The 15120-nt window shown below is 39.5% G+C and overlaps 1 protein-coding gene across 6 annotated transcripts in view; it reads left to right on the forward strand.

The window, feature by feature from the left end:
- TCF4 (transcription factor 4) overlaps window positions 1-15120 on the forward strand; it is a 361655-nt gene that overhangs the window by 48687 nt on the left and 297848 nt on the right. The window lies entirely within an intron of this gene.

Here is a 15120-nt window from a genome sequence, read left to right on the forward strand (position 1 = left end):
AGAACTTACTGTTGCTCCCCCGCCTTGCCTCCCACATTCTTACAGTTGTTACATACAAATACATTTTTGAATATTGGAAGAGTAGAATTTCTAGAACTTTCAAGAGTAGTATTTTCTTCTGTTCTTCACAGCAGGAAAAAAAATGGACTTACTAATCCTTTAAATAATTTTGAGGTCTAGGGACTACTTGAAACATGAATAATGAAAAATAGTGCAACTCTAGCATTTACATTGGGGCCAGATTAGTCTGCTAAAAAGTATGAAGTACAGTTTTTTGTAGAGTATGTCTTAGATTGAGAAAGTGGAAACATTAAAAAAAAATGCTTTACTGAGATCCCTTTATGGATTTACTGGTTTGTTCTCATTGATCATTGGACCGTTTCTAGATGTAAAATATTACTATCTTGAAATTACTATAGATTCTATTACTAAGACCAAGTGCATGTTTATTTTAATAGCCATTTTCCTTCTGATTTTTAATACTGAAACTCCTACAGTGCCTTCAACTAATGATTTGTTTAACTCTCTACCTATTAATTGGACCAAGGCATAAGTTTGTACACAGTATATTTTTCTCTTTTCTATTCCACATTTTATTTCGGCTTCAATTAGTGTGTACCTTGAGCAAAAATGAGGTGATTTTTGTTCTTTGTTTTAGAATTTGCCATTGAGAAAAATATGTCTTATTGCCACTTTTCTGAGTTGATCTAGTAGGGTTCACAAACAGTGAAAAGAATAAGAAAAGTCGTTTTGAGGGCTTGATAGTATTATAAGTTTCTTCCTTACAATAATCAGAAAAAAGAATGAATACTACTTTTGTTTCTTATAAGGCAGTCTTGAAAATTTCTGCTTACGTATTTTCTGTTGCTTGTATCTTAACTAACAGAAGAATGACCTCTACCCTCTTCCCATTTTAGTGTAGAATTTGGATTCATCGTGGACTGCTAAGGTTTTCTCACCTTGAAAATTTATGGCAGGACCTTATGTCTTCATGTGCTGAAGCCCCTGTAAGAGTTTGCTAACTCATGACTTAAATACCCCAGCAGAGATCACATTAAAGTTGAAAAATGGGGAGTTCCTGCCCTGAAATACCATATATTGAGACTATTTCTAGCGGATTACTGGGAACAGTGTGTCAGGAGCTGTGGTGTCATTGGTAGTCTTAATGCAGGTTATAGCTCCATTGCTCAGCCAGCATGTATTGGCTCTGGTGAAGTCCCTTCATGGAGAGTTGTGCTTTGGGGAAGGAAGCAGAACCTCAGTTTCCCCACCTGTACGGTGATGATAAGACTTCCTTGTGCACATTTGTTGTGCGAATGGATGAGACACACTAGACTGGTACAGAGTTGCTGTTCTCTGTTAGTCTTTTTTTTTTTTTTTCCCACTCATTCATCCCTGTGTGTGTGTGTTTTTTTTTAAATTCTGTCAATATCCATTTTTTTCAAGATTACCTTAAAAAATTATTTATTTAGTTTTGGCTGTGTTGGGTCTTTGTTGCTGCGTGCAGGCTTTCTCTAGTTGCGGTGAGCGTTGGCTACTCCTAGTTGCAGTGTGTGGGCTTCTCACTGCGGTGGCTTCTCTTGTTGCAGAGCACGAGCTCTAGGTGCTCAGGCTCAGTAGTTGTGGCTCCTGGGCTTAGTTGCTCCGCGGTGTGTGGGATCTTCCTGGACCAGGGCTCGAACTCGTGTCCTCTGCATTGGCAGGTGGATTTTTAACACTGCACCACCAGGGAGGTACCCACCGCTGTGTTACTGTGTTCACATGCTCACAGGAATGTAGTGAAATATAAAATAACATCACGTTTTTTTCTTTTTTCAGGCTTAATATTTTTTAGTGCAGTTTTAGGTTCACAGCAAAGTTGAGGGGAAGGTTCAGAGATTTCCCATATACCCCCTGAACCCACACATGCACAGCCTCCTCCATTATCAACATCACGTGCCAGAGTGGTGCATTTGCTACCGAGGATGAACCTACATTGACCATAATCACCCAAAGTCCCTAGTGTGTATTAGGGTTCACTCGTGGGGTTGTATATTCTGTGAGTTTGGACGAATGTATAATGACATGTATCCATCATATAATATCATTATATGATGATATATTATATCATTATAATATCATTCAGAGTATTGGCACTGTTCTGAAAATCCTCTGTGCTCTGCATGCCCTCCCTGCCACCTTCCCTGCCAGCAACCACTGATCTTTTTATTGTCTCCATAGTTTCGTTTTTTCCAGAAGGTCATATAATTGGAATCATGTAGTATGTAGCCTTTTCATATTGCCTCCTTTCACTCAGTCATATGCATTTAAGGTTCATAACATGATCTTAAAGCTAGAGATGTGATAGATTTCACAGTCTTGCAAAAGGGCTTTTTCAACTGAAATCTACATTTCCTTTGAGAAGAGTCCTGATTGGCTTGCACATAGAGCCCTAGGGCCATGGGAAGGAAAGAAGGCAACTCCTAACTTTTAAGTCCCAACTCCTGCTCTGCTGTGTCAGACAGTGGGAGAGTCTGGGTGGACAGCCTGGTGGTCAGAAACCGAAACCTTCTCTTTCCAGGAGGAGGGAGGAGAGTGGGGGGCGACTGACCAGGAAGTGGGGAATCTTAAGAGTGTCCGGCTGGTTCTTCCATGTCTTCTGTAGACATACTGCCACTTCCTGAGTTATGTGTCCGCTGCTCAGTAAAGCATCCACAACGCCCTCACTCTTCCCGGCACTTACCTAGCTGACCTATTTACGCATTCCTTTCTCGTGTGTCTGTGTCCTCGCCCTTCCACGCCTCTGTGTGAGTTCCTTTACTGCATCCTCAGTGCCTGGCACAGTGTAGATGCCCAGCAAACATTTTCTTAAAAGAAAGAACAGAGGAACAGAGAAGGAAAGATGAGACATCAAAAAGTGGAGGAACATTGAGGAGGAAGACAGAAATAGGGCCATGGAAGGTGTAGTCTTGGACCTCCTTTGGGCTCTCAGAAAATTATTGGCACTGAAGGGATTTTGTTAATGGTCATCATTGAAAAACTTATGCTTGCACCATTCTTGTGTGTTGGAGGGTGCCCAGACATCGTTACATGGAAATTCACAAACGTTTCCTTGTGAAAAAGTCCATCAGGGTCGGAGAAGGTCTAGGGAACTTATCTTTGAAGATATTTTCTCATGAATTTCCAGCCCAGACTTACAGCTTTCAGGGGCCAGGGCTGCTAGGTGATCTTGAGAGCAGCTGGAAGGGCTCTAATGGGGTCCAGCTGTGTACCCAGAGAACACACCTTCTCAGGATAACATTAACCGCGTAGAACCCTGCCCTCCCTGGTTTCCTCTGGGCTTTATGGGTCCCCGTGGTCTTTTGCATTGATCTTGCATTTTCAGATTTTATAGCAATTCTAAGCATGTGAAGGGTACATATTTGCTCTTTGATGTTCCCTTTGATAGAAGCCAGAGTGCTTTACCTGTGCCTGTGTTTAATAATGATGGGGGGGGGGGTCACGTGCCCTGCAGCAGAACACTTCCTGGGGAGGCTGGTTTTGTGTGCAGCTCTTTTTTTGTTTTTTTGGATTTTTTGAGGTTGTTGATGGGCAGGCTTTAATCAGGTGTTTCTTGTTTTATTTTTGAAAATGAAGTGTATTAAAGGTAGACATGTTATCCTGCTGGTGTTTTGTTTTGTTTTTTCATCACATCTTGTTCAGTGGTGCTACTTGATAGAAAAGGGTAGAATGGGAAGCAACATAGAGGGGACAGAAATGGCAATACTTATGTAACTAAGTGGTGTTTGTGATTTCCTGTGTTTTCCCCATATTTTATCTTTGTCTACATCCCAGTTAGAAGGCAGTTATCGTATCTCCATTTTTCAGATGGGAAATTTAAGTCTCATGAATTTTAGAGACATGCCCACTGGTGGTTATTGTGGATGGAACCTACGTTGGAATTCAGGGCTTTTACCCTATATACGTGACAAAATACAGGGTGATCCTGGCGTTCCTGTGGACTCTTTCAAGGAGTAAGTGGACTGGTTGCCTTTTCTGAGTAGAGCTCAGTATATAAATGGAATCATAGGATGTTAAGATTAGAAGGGCCTTTGATGGGACCATCCATCCTCTCTAAGCTGGCATTCCCTCTTCTGCAAGCTTGCCACATGGGTGACCAAGCTAGGCTTGGATATCTTCTTTATTTATTTATTTATTGGCCACACCATGCGGTCTTTAGTTCCCTGACCAGGGATCTAACCCGGGCCCCTTGCAGGGAGAGAACTGGACAAATCTTCCTACGATTATGTTCAGCAGCACTTATCAGAGGTGCTTACCTTACGGTTTTCTGTCTTTGTTTGTCTTCAGCCTTCCTTGGCCACCAGCCTCCAAAAGAAATCAGCTCCCTTGTATCCTCCCTTTAATTTGGAAGAGCAGCGCAAGGTCCCCTAAACAGCCCCTTAGAAGCAGGTGTGCTTAGCAGACGGCACCTGAGGTTTAGGATGTGAAGTCTAGCCATGGCGTGTTGGTGATGAGGATGTGATGGCGATGATTATTAGCTCCTTAACCCACCTTTAACCACATCATCAGAATTGACAGTTGTTTGTTAAAGACTCATTTCATAGGGCGTAGAAGAACATTTTTTTTCTAAACAGGTATGCTCTATTATTTTCTCTGTTTGAATATAGTATTAATTGGTCATGGCTGTTGTTCATCCGACTATGAAAAGCGTGTTTGTATTAGTTGTTTCAAGAGCATTTTTTATTCTTAAACACTAAAGAACTCTATAATAAATCGTGGAAAACGGAACACACCCGAGGGCAATTTATAACTTTTCTAGGCTTTATTGATGTCCTTAGCCATCCAGTGAAGACTGGAGTCATTCACGTGACAGGCAGGAGAGCACAGGCACCGTTGATTCATTTGTTGATTATTGGTTACAGAGAATTGAAGCCTATTAGCTCTGATACATTACTACTCACAAAATAGTGGTGGCCATATTAGTAGAAAAATTATCTGATATGTTCATGCATCATGTATACATAAATATGGATGTATGTATGCATATTTATATTTCTAAGTGTATATATCAAAACCATGACTTGGAAAGCTTAATTCTATTTGCTGCCTTTTGGGGACTCATAAAGTAACTTTTAATTGTTCTCCTCCCTCCATTGTCTATTTATTGAATCCGTTCTCCATGCCAACCATAGTGCTAAGTGCTGGGAATGAAAAGATCAATAAGACACAGTCCCTGCCCTCAGGGTTGGAAGCAAATACTTATTATCTAGCTTGATGAGTGTTACAAGAGACTTATATAGAAGATGCTCTGGTAGCCCGATCCGGGAAAACACCTACTTTGTCTGTGAAAGGCAGTCAAAACATTACCCAGAGAGCATCATTTGCATTCTAGTGGTAGTTTCATAGAATGTCTGTTTCAAGAGGGCCCTTCCCTGCATTTTAAATTTTTATTAGTTATAATTTCTTCAGGCTTCTGTCCAAAAATGTTTGCTGTTAATTCTGAACACTGATGTTCATGTGTTTTTTTTTTAAGTGGGTATCTTTTTCATTTCATGTTAGTTCCCTCCTGGCTTTTAAATCTATTAAAAAATATTTTTATCCAGATCTAATTTCTGCAACTTTTAAAAAACTTTCCGAGCAGTCACCTCCTGACCCTCTTTTCCCCTTAGCTACTCCCCCCCTCCCAGGGCCATCTCCCTTTCTTTAGAGCCCCCGCATAATGCTATTCCTTTACAGTCCAGCCATCTGCCTGTTTTAGCCTCTTCTTCACTCTCTCTGTTTCTTCTATATAGATTTCCCCATATGTCTGCTTCTTCCTTTATCCACAAGTCCAGACACTCCTCCATAGCTTTCTTACCACCCCATCCTGGTGTCCCGTCTGTTCATAAATAACTCTTTCATCCGCTTTGGATCTCCAACCCCCCACTCTTTCTAAAAAGAGTGTGCAAATAAACCTGAGGTGCTCGGAGCCAAGATGTACAGCATAGTTGTGATTCAGAATAGACTGCCTCCTTCCCGTCACCTGTTTCATTCCCCACTCTTCGTGGCTTGCCTTCTTTGTACATTTCTCCACGATTTCTGCTCAGTTCTGGTATAGTGCGACGTGCAAAGTTACTTAACGTCTCCACGAGAAAGTTTTGGCCCCTTCCTTGCAATACCGTTTTGCCCTAACCGGTTACTCTAGCTTTCTGGGCTGCCTAGTGGTCGCTGTTTTCGGAGTTAGTCACATTTGAACCTTTTGTTCTTCTGAAATTAATGTAATATGTCAGAAACAGCAGTCTCCCTGCCCTGGTGCTTGGAAACCTGAAACTTTCTGGATATGTTCTTTTGCAAATCTGAGTTCTATAATGTGTGCCACAAAAGGAGTGTCACAGAATAACCTGCAGAGATGGTACTGTTGCGGGCTGTCTGATGTTCTAGATGTTTAAAACGTCCCATGTCCTCCTTGTAGCATCCTGTGCTAGTGACAGTGTCTTCCTTCTCTCCGTTCAAGAGTAAACATTGGCAATTTGCTTGCCTTTAGAAATGTGTTACTGTAACCATCGCAAAGTTGTTAGTGTTTTTTGTTTCTGGTGTCAGTGATAATTTTACTCACAGAGTCCCCGCAGACATTTAGCTCAGCAGGAAGTAATCTAGGTAAGATTGCCTTGAAAATTGATCTAAAAAAACAGGAAAGGCTAACTATATTATTCCCTTTATTTAAAGAAGAAATCTGAGGTATAACTAACTTGATTATGTGGTGTAACTAGTGAGAACTAGTAATAAGTTAGGCCATGGCTAGGACCTCATTTACTCTCTCTCTTCTCCTTCCATCCCTCTGTCTAAAAGAAGTCAGGGATGAAAGTGATGCACGCTGTATTTCAGGAAGGGTGAAATGTCATGGTAAAAAATGAAAGATGGAACTGTTTACTCCTGAGATGCTGAGAAATGTCAAAACTCTGTAGCTCTCCTAGAGCCCTTGGGAAGCTAAATATTTTACCAGTAACAAAATCAAAAGTCTCAAAAGAATTAGGCATTTCGTCTCAAATGTCTCTTACTTTCCAAAGAGTTCTCTTTGTTTATATTCAAGGAAGAGGTTTTCACTGCAACAATAACATCAGAACTTTAAAAAACAGTGAAAAGACACGGAAAACCACAACAAAAACACATATTGCAGATTTAGATTCTTTCGGGAATTTAAAGCCAATCAATAATGAGGAAATGTGAATGTCTTGGAGAAATTTAGCTCAGGGTCAATATTCCTTTAAAGACACTAATGCTTCAGCCAGTTTGTTTAATTGTTTAGCTGTTGTTGAACTTCTGTGGATTCTGATCATTAGATGTGCACAGATCCAAGTTTGTGGTTTATATATAATTTTGGTTTTATATTTTGTCCAATGTGAAGGTAAAGGCAGTCAAAAGGTACAAACTTCCAGTTACAGAATATGTGGGTCTTGGGGATGTAACATACAGCATGGCAACTATAGTTAATAATACTGTATTGTATATTTGAAAGTTGCTAAGAGAGTAGTAGATCTTAAGAATTCTCATCAGAAGAAAAAAATCTAGCTATGTGAGATGCTAACTAGACTTATTATGGTGATCATTTCGCAATATATACACATATTGAATCATCGTGTTGTACACCTGAAACTAATATAATGTGAGTCAGTTCTATCCCAAGTTAAAAAAATGTGCTCTTACAGTACATTTCAGACTCAGGAAGATTAAAAATCACCAGTCATTTAAGAACAGTTGTTGGTCATGAACAAAGTTCTAACTGCAGCTTATTTCCAGATTTATTGACTGTGTACAGTGTAGTGTAGCTGCCTCTGAGCTGTGAACTAGATCTGAATGGATTGGATTATGGTGATGGTTTTGAATTTGTGTGAGCAGTACTAGAATGAAGTTCTGAACTTCCTTTTTATTAAATGATGTTTTTCTTACCCATACCAAATTACTTGCCAAACATCAGATATCTAAAATCTTATTAATAACCATCCTCCAAAGCATCTGTTCTTTAAGTGTGCACAGACTATCACGCATCTTACAGATCGCAGAGAAAATATTTCTTTGCTCGTGGAGTTGCAGTGGTCAGAGAAGTAGCAGTCTTGGGTGTCCGATTTTTCACCTTCAGCCCTCTTACTCTGCTAATTGGAATCATATGGTCGTACACTTTGGGTTTTTTTGAAACAAATTTCTAAAGATCCAGCGAAATAGTTTCAAGGTTACCTTCAAGCAGGTACAAATATCTTAGCTCTTGCTTCTTGATGTTTGGCTTTGGTCTATGGGAGCTTAATTAGTTCAGGCTCAGGGCTCTTGATTCACACTGAGGGTGTGTCTGTACTTAACACTTGTATAATAAAAAATACATTTTTGCCCTCATTTCTGGTGTTTTGTTTGTTTGCCAGTTTTAATTTTATCTTGGCGACGGGAAATCTTGAGGAAGGCTATGGTAAAAATTTTGAGGATTTTCAGGTTTGGATTTACCTCTCCTGCCCCAAAAGACATCTTGTGCAATAACGTCTATATTTCCTCCCCTTATCCTGTATTTATTGAGTGCTTATGATATACATGGCATTGTGCTTTTTAATTGCTGGTACCCTGAATATGTAGAGAAAAAAATCCCTCAATGTTCACTGTGTGTTTGGAGTATCATCTGGCTGAATTTGCCCCCAAGCTCTCTAGGAGGATGAATTCCAACCATCGATGGTGTTTACAGGTCTCAGAAGAACCAGAAATGTGAATCTGATATCTGCTGACTCAGTATTTCCCAGTCTCTGAAGGAATGCATTTATATTCATATGAACAATACTGATTTTCTTTCTGGAGAGAAAACAGTCATGTTTTGACTTTATCATGGGACAGAGATACTTACAGATTCTGTTGCTGCTAGAGGTCCTCTTATCTCTGTTCATCTGATTTAGAGGAACCCCTGTTTGACCCACTGGGATAGTGGTAAATCTGCCCTTGCATTTTTATAGACGTATATGTGAAGGTAGTGTTGGTTATGGGGTCAATGCTGCCTTAATGGTTCAAGATAGAGTGAAGGGTCCTGTGAGGTCTCACTGGGCTGCAACTTTGTAGCCTAGGTGGTCAAGTGAGACCCATACCTGAGGTCATCTGCCTCCCCCCTTATCTCATTTCTCTACTCCGTTGTTTGTAGGAAAACATGTCTGAGAAGTATGCAATTCTAAGTTGCCTAGGTCTAGAGTGAACTAGATCTGTTGAGACTCTGGGGAGAGTTTGGGTCTAGCGTGTTGGTGGATTGAGCCTGGACCAGGGTTCTTGACTTGGGGTTCACATATATGTCCATCTTTATATTTGGGGGTGAGAGTCTGTGGAGTTTCTCGGGTTCTCAAGAAGATTCAGGGACCCAAAAAAGGTTGTTACATGCCAGGGAAGAATGCTCAGGATCCGGTTTAGGGTTAGAACTGGCCCCAAACTTGGCCTTCTGTTCATAATTATTTCTGAAAGCCTCAGAGCAACTCAAGCAGTGGAAAAGCCGCAAGGATTCACAAGGCCTTTTCCTAGGCTTGCTTCAGAGATTTGATTTTATTTAAAAATTTTTATTTTATATTGGAGCACAGTTGATTAACAGTGTTGTGTTAGTTTCAGGTGTACAGCAAAGTGATTCAGTTAAACATACACATGGATCTACTTTTTTAATTCTTTTCCCATTTAGGTTAATACAGAATACTGAGCAGAGTGCCCTGTGCTGTACGGTAGGTCCTTGCTGGTTATCTGTTTTAAATATAGCCGTGTGTATATGTCAGTCCCAAACTCCCAGGTCGAAATTCCCCTAGACCCTCTGTAGAATAGAACATTTCCTTGGGCCCTCCATAGACAAAGACTTATCCAAGACTGGTCTTGCCCCACGCTGTGTTGGAGGTGAGATGAGCTCCAAGCAAGAGAAGGCAGAGGAACCTTTAGGACCAGCCGGATCTCTTGTTAGATAGACAGGTTCACACCTGTGTGCAAGAAAGTGAATTTTTTGTTTGTATTTCCTGAAGTGAGGCATGCTTCTTTCCTCTTGAGGTTCTGTATATACATTGTCAAGTCCACTGGAAATCAAAAGATAGCAAGATAGGACAGGGCTCCTGAGGACACACAAGAATGTGGTATAACTGGTTCACAAAGATGTCTGTCACAATCTTAGCTCAGGCTAAGATCTACAAAGGACACAAACGTCCTGGAGCAGAGACCTTTGGGTCAAGAGTCTTGACAGTGGCTTTACTGTACCTTCAAGGAAGTGAGTTTGCACTTAATAATGACCATCAGCTCATTTTCTCTTTTCTCATTTCTGTTCTTCCTCTGTGAAACTGGGGTAAGCCTCGTTGTAGAGAGACGCTCACACAGACTGCTGGTTCCACACCTGGGGAGAAGCAGGAATGAACTGAGTTATTCCATCTCTGTATAAATGACGATTGTTTACTGCATGTACAGGCTTTGGACCAGTGGTCTGGGAATGGGGCTTATTGTTAATCTAACTGGTTTTAGGCTTTTTGATCAGATATTTTAATAGGGAGGTAGCAGAAAGTAGGGGCCTCATTGGCCTCTGGTGCCGAAGACAGCTGGTTTGAAACTCAATTCTTCACGACTTAATGAAGTTATTGAACTTCACCATGCCTAATTTTCTAATCTATAAAATGGGGTTAATTATATATATGTATTTCGCAGTGTTGTACTGGAGATTAAGTGAGTTAATGCATTTCAGATTTCTACCATAAATAAGGCCCTCAAATTTACTTTTCCCTGTTATTAAAAAACAAAGTAAAATTGAAGAATTAGGAGTTTCACCTACTTGGTCTTTAATTCAGAATGTGGTATTTCTTCAGTATGAGTAGAGGGATATTTTTCTTTATAGAGCATCATTGACCCTCAGAAAAAAATCAATCAATCAAAGGTTACATGGAAGTAAATGGCAATGTCTTTTAGTTAAGTGGTTTTGTTTTTTTTTAAAGTAGAGATTTGAAATGTAAACTCACTTGATTTGGAATTGATAAGAACACAGAAAGCTTTACTTAGAAAACACAAGAGATATTTAAAACTAACCCTAAACCTGACATAATTGTTTTGAAAGCTGTCTTCATAGCAAAGTAAGGAGAGAGGGAGAAGGAAGAGGAAGGGGGGAAGAAATATGGCAAGACATCTAGAAGAAAGGTAAAGACAAACACATACTTAACTGTAGGAAGGGAGAGGAGAAGGGAGACCTAGGAAAAGGAAGACAAAGAAGGGACAGAGAAAGGTGAAAGGAGATGGGCTGGAAAAGTTCTGAAACCTTAATTAACTGATCTTGTCACACACAGCTGTTCATTTGAGTTGTGGGCCTCAGAGAATTATTCCTTTTTATCACTGTCTTTTGAAATGTTAATTAGATAATTGACCATTGTTCACAGTTCTTTGGTTACTTTTTATTCTTAAACTTCTGGAGCCCAGTCCTTGAATGGGGTACCCGGAGCAGCATGCCAGATGGGAAATTATTCTCTGGCCTAATAGTTGCCAGATGACCAGCACGGTAGTGCTTGGGGTATATGAAATCCAGCTGAGGGCCAGATCTAGCCTCAGGGGGCGGTTAGCACAGTTTCTGTGATGGTCCTTCATCAGTAGGTTTTTATTTTGTAATGGTAAAGGGCGCTGCCGTTTCATTTTATACACATTGATCAGATTTCCTCTAATCAAAAATATGTCTTTTTGACCACGAAAAGCTCATTTGAGGAAAACCTACCAATAATTAGAGGGACATCTTTTATTTCACGTGCAGAACAATGGCAGGCATGATGGTGGAAGAAACTGTTCTACTTCGGCCTGACTTAACTTATAGTTGTTTTTGTTATTGTTTCACAACAGTTGAATTAGATCATGTACATGAAAGCATCCTGAGGAATAGTGCACAGCACACATATAAGATTTGATTTTATTATTAATCCAGGTAGTTATTGATAAATACCAAGTAGTAATATATCTGTGAATCTTGCAGAAAAACACTTTTGACCAACAGGACATGGTCCATTAGAAAAGATGCAAGTTCTACATGTTTTACCAAGTGGATTAATCATTAAAAAAAAAATACACTCAATCTGATATCCTGGAACCTCAGTTATGTCTTTTCGATCTGCAGAGGCAGCAAAATAACATGCCTGATCTTTTCTATGTAATCATTAAAAATTATCAAACTGGGTATTTATTATAAAGATTAATTTCTGTGATGCATTTTCAGTTACACTTAAAGTAATACTTTAAGTGTAAATTTTCAGAAGATTCATGCAAATAACTGACCTTAGTTATAGTCCTGTAAATGTTGGAATATTGATGGTATTTGTCATTTTAAATTTAAGTGAACTAAAATTTTCTTTGTATGGCCTGAATGTCATAGAAAAACTCTTTCCCCTGAGGCTATTTTTCAAAAATAAAAACATGTTTTTAAAAAGAGATACACATTGTAGAACAGTTTACAAATACTGAAAAATAAAAAGGTGCATATAAAAATGTTCTTTTATTAGTTAACCATTGTAATAGTGCATCATATTGCCTGGTAGTCTTTTTTTTTTTTTTTTTTTTTGCCTGGTAGTCTTTATGTACACACACACACACACACATATACACACTCACAATTTTAAATGTGTTTGCAATTGTAGATTCTTTAAATAAACTTGTTTACAGTTATATAATCTTATTTTCATATTTTTGTTTTTGTGGGTTTTTTAATTGATGACTTCTGTCAGAGATATGTGTATTTTATTGTTTCTTGGATCTATTTAACTATCTTAGTTTTTCTGTCTTCTAGTTTATTAGTATGTTTTTAAACCTTATTATTCTTTTGGTTTTCTTGGGCCTCTTTTGTAGGAGTCATCATTCTTTTTGTTCCCCAGATTGTGAATTTGTGTCAGGCTATATATTTGGCTGCATCCCATATGTTTTGTTGATATGTAATATTCTTATTGTTAATAGTTTCTGAATAGTTCTTGTTAGTAGTTTTGTTTCCTTTTTAGTACAAGAGCTAATTTGGAATGCCATTTACCTTCCCAAGAGATTATCATCTTTCCTCTTTAAAATGCTCATAACTGATTTCTAGATTTATTTCAGTGTGGTCAGTGAAGGCATAGTGTAACTTCTGCTTCTTGAAATTTACTACACTCATTCTGTGTCTTAATAAATGTGGATTCTGGGAATTTTTCAACGCATATTTGAAAATGATGGTTATTCTCTATAGTGTTTTAATTAAAAATTTTTTTTTACTTAACTGGGTCCCTTGTGGCCCTAGAAAGATGTGTTAAATTCTTCTACCAAAGTGATATTTGTCATTTTTCATGCCTAATGATTCATGCCTCATATATATATTCATGCCTCATATATATGAGGTAGATTATATTTCCATTTTTGATTGTCATTACTCCTCTTTCAATATTATTATCCCTTTGTTCCTTTCCTTTCTGTTCTAAGAGAACTTTTTAGGTTTGTCATCTATATAATGACGTATTTTGTACAATTTTATGCAGATATTAATTTTGTCAGCACATTTTTACTTTTCTTATGGTGTTTCTTATCACACCGGTCTACTTTTACATCTCTTCCTGAATCTTTTGTCTTGACATCTATTTTATAGAGATACTCTATTTTATATCACCATCAAAGGTAAAAGGTAGTAAAAGGTAGTAAAATCTACTTTTACTTTCTGTGGGGTGAAATGGTTTTCAAAAGTCTGGTTTCCCTGTGAATCATGAGAGCATATCTACTTATATTATTTATTTATTTATTTGGCTACTTTGGGTTCTAGTTGTGGCACGTGGGCTCTTCGTTGTGGTGCAGGGGCTCAGTAGTTAGGGGTGAGTGGGCTCAGTTGCTCCGCAGCACTGGGATCCTAGTTCCCGGAACAGGGATCAAACCGGTGTCCCTTGCACTGGAAGGCGGATTCTTAACCACTGGACCACCAGGGAAGTCCCAATCTACTTATATTTTAATCTGTAATTTTTTTTTTTTTTTTTTTGCGGTACGCGGTCACTGTTGTGGCCACTCCCGTTGCGGAGCACAGGCTCCGGACGCGCAGGCTCAGCGGCCATGGCTCACGGGCCCAGCCGCTCCGCGGCATGTGGGATCTTCCCAGACCAGGGCACGAACCTGTGTCCCCTGAATCGGCAGGTGGACTCCCAACCACTGCGCCACCAGGGAAGCCCTAATCTGTAGATTTTTCCCTCCTCATGATACTTTTTTAAATAAGTTTGACTTTAGCAAACTCCAAACCTACCCACCCTTCTATAATTTTTGTAATGCTGGGGCAAAGTACATTGATTCTTTTCCAGCTATCGGTCACATTAGCTTCTGCCAATAGGAGGCGCTAGAGGAAGACGGGAAAGGTAGTGGAGCACGAAGGGACTTAGCCCTTCCTGTTCTTGTCATCATCACTCTGACTGCCTACGTTGTTTCCAGGTTTCGGTTTTCTCCTACGTTCCTACAATCAGTCTGCTGATACTTTCTCCTCTTTGCCTCTCCTCTGAGCGTCTAGGCTCTAAAAACCCGACCTCTTCCCTTTGTTTCCACAGCCCTGGGGATGGTAGCAGTATACACTTGACTGTTCTCAGATGCCTCTTAAATCTACACCAGAGAACTGTAGATAAGTGGAGGTTAAGTTGTTCAGCCATGCTGGTTTGTGAGGACAGCAGTCATCCACTCGTTAGCTTTCTAGAAACTTCCTTTAAAAATAAGACTTTGGAAGATGATAGTATCCTGATGCCTCTTATCTTTAAAAAAGTTTTCTATCTCTGGTTTATTGTCATAAACCTAATTGTGTCTCATAAGTGCCATGTATGTCACACTTTATCAAGGGTAAGAGAGTTATTCAAATAACCTGTATCTTTTGGGGCACTGGTACATGGCTTAGCCAAAGGCACATGGCCTTCATCAGCAAACTCCCAGCGGGGAAGCTGGACAAACAAAGTGAGATGAGAGTAAGCCTACAGTTCTGGTGTGGTTTTCTTGGAGGATAGGGTAAGAAGGACACACGTGGGAGAAAGGATGTATTATGTTACAAAATTCGACTCAACATGCCGTTTGCTCTTGGTGTGGCAAAGCGGTAAAGAGGCTTATTGGCAGCTATACTTAAGGTCATTGCAGTGCACGAAATGTAAATCAAAGTGTTATTCTTTACTAGAAGTTGGGAGATAA

This window comes from Leucopleurus acutus (assembly GCF_964270905.1).
Source record: "Leucopleurus acutus genome assembly, chromosome: 13".
NCBI classification, from domain to species: Eukaryota; Metazoa; Chordata; class Mammalia; order Artiodactyla; family Delphinidae; genus Leucopleurus; species Leucopleurus acutus.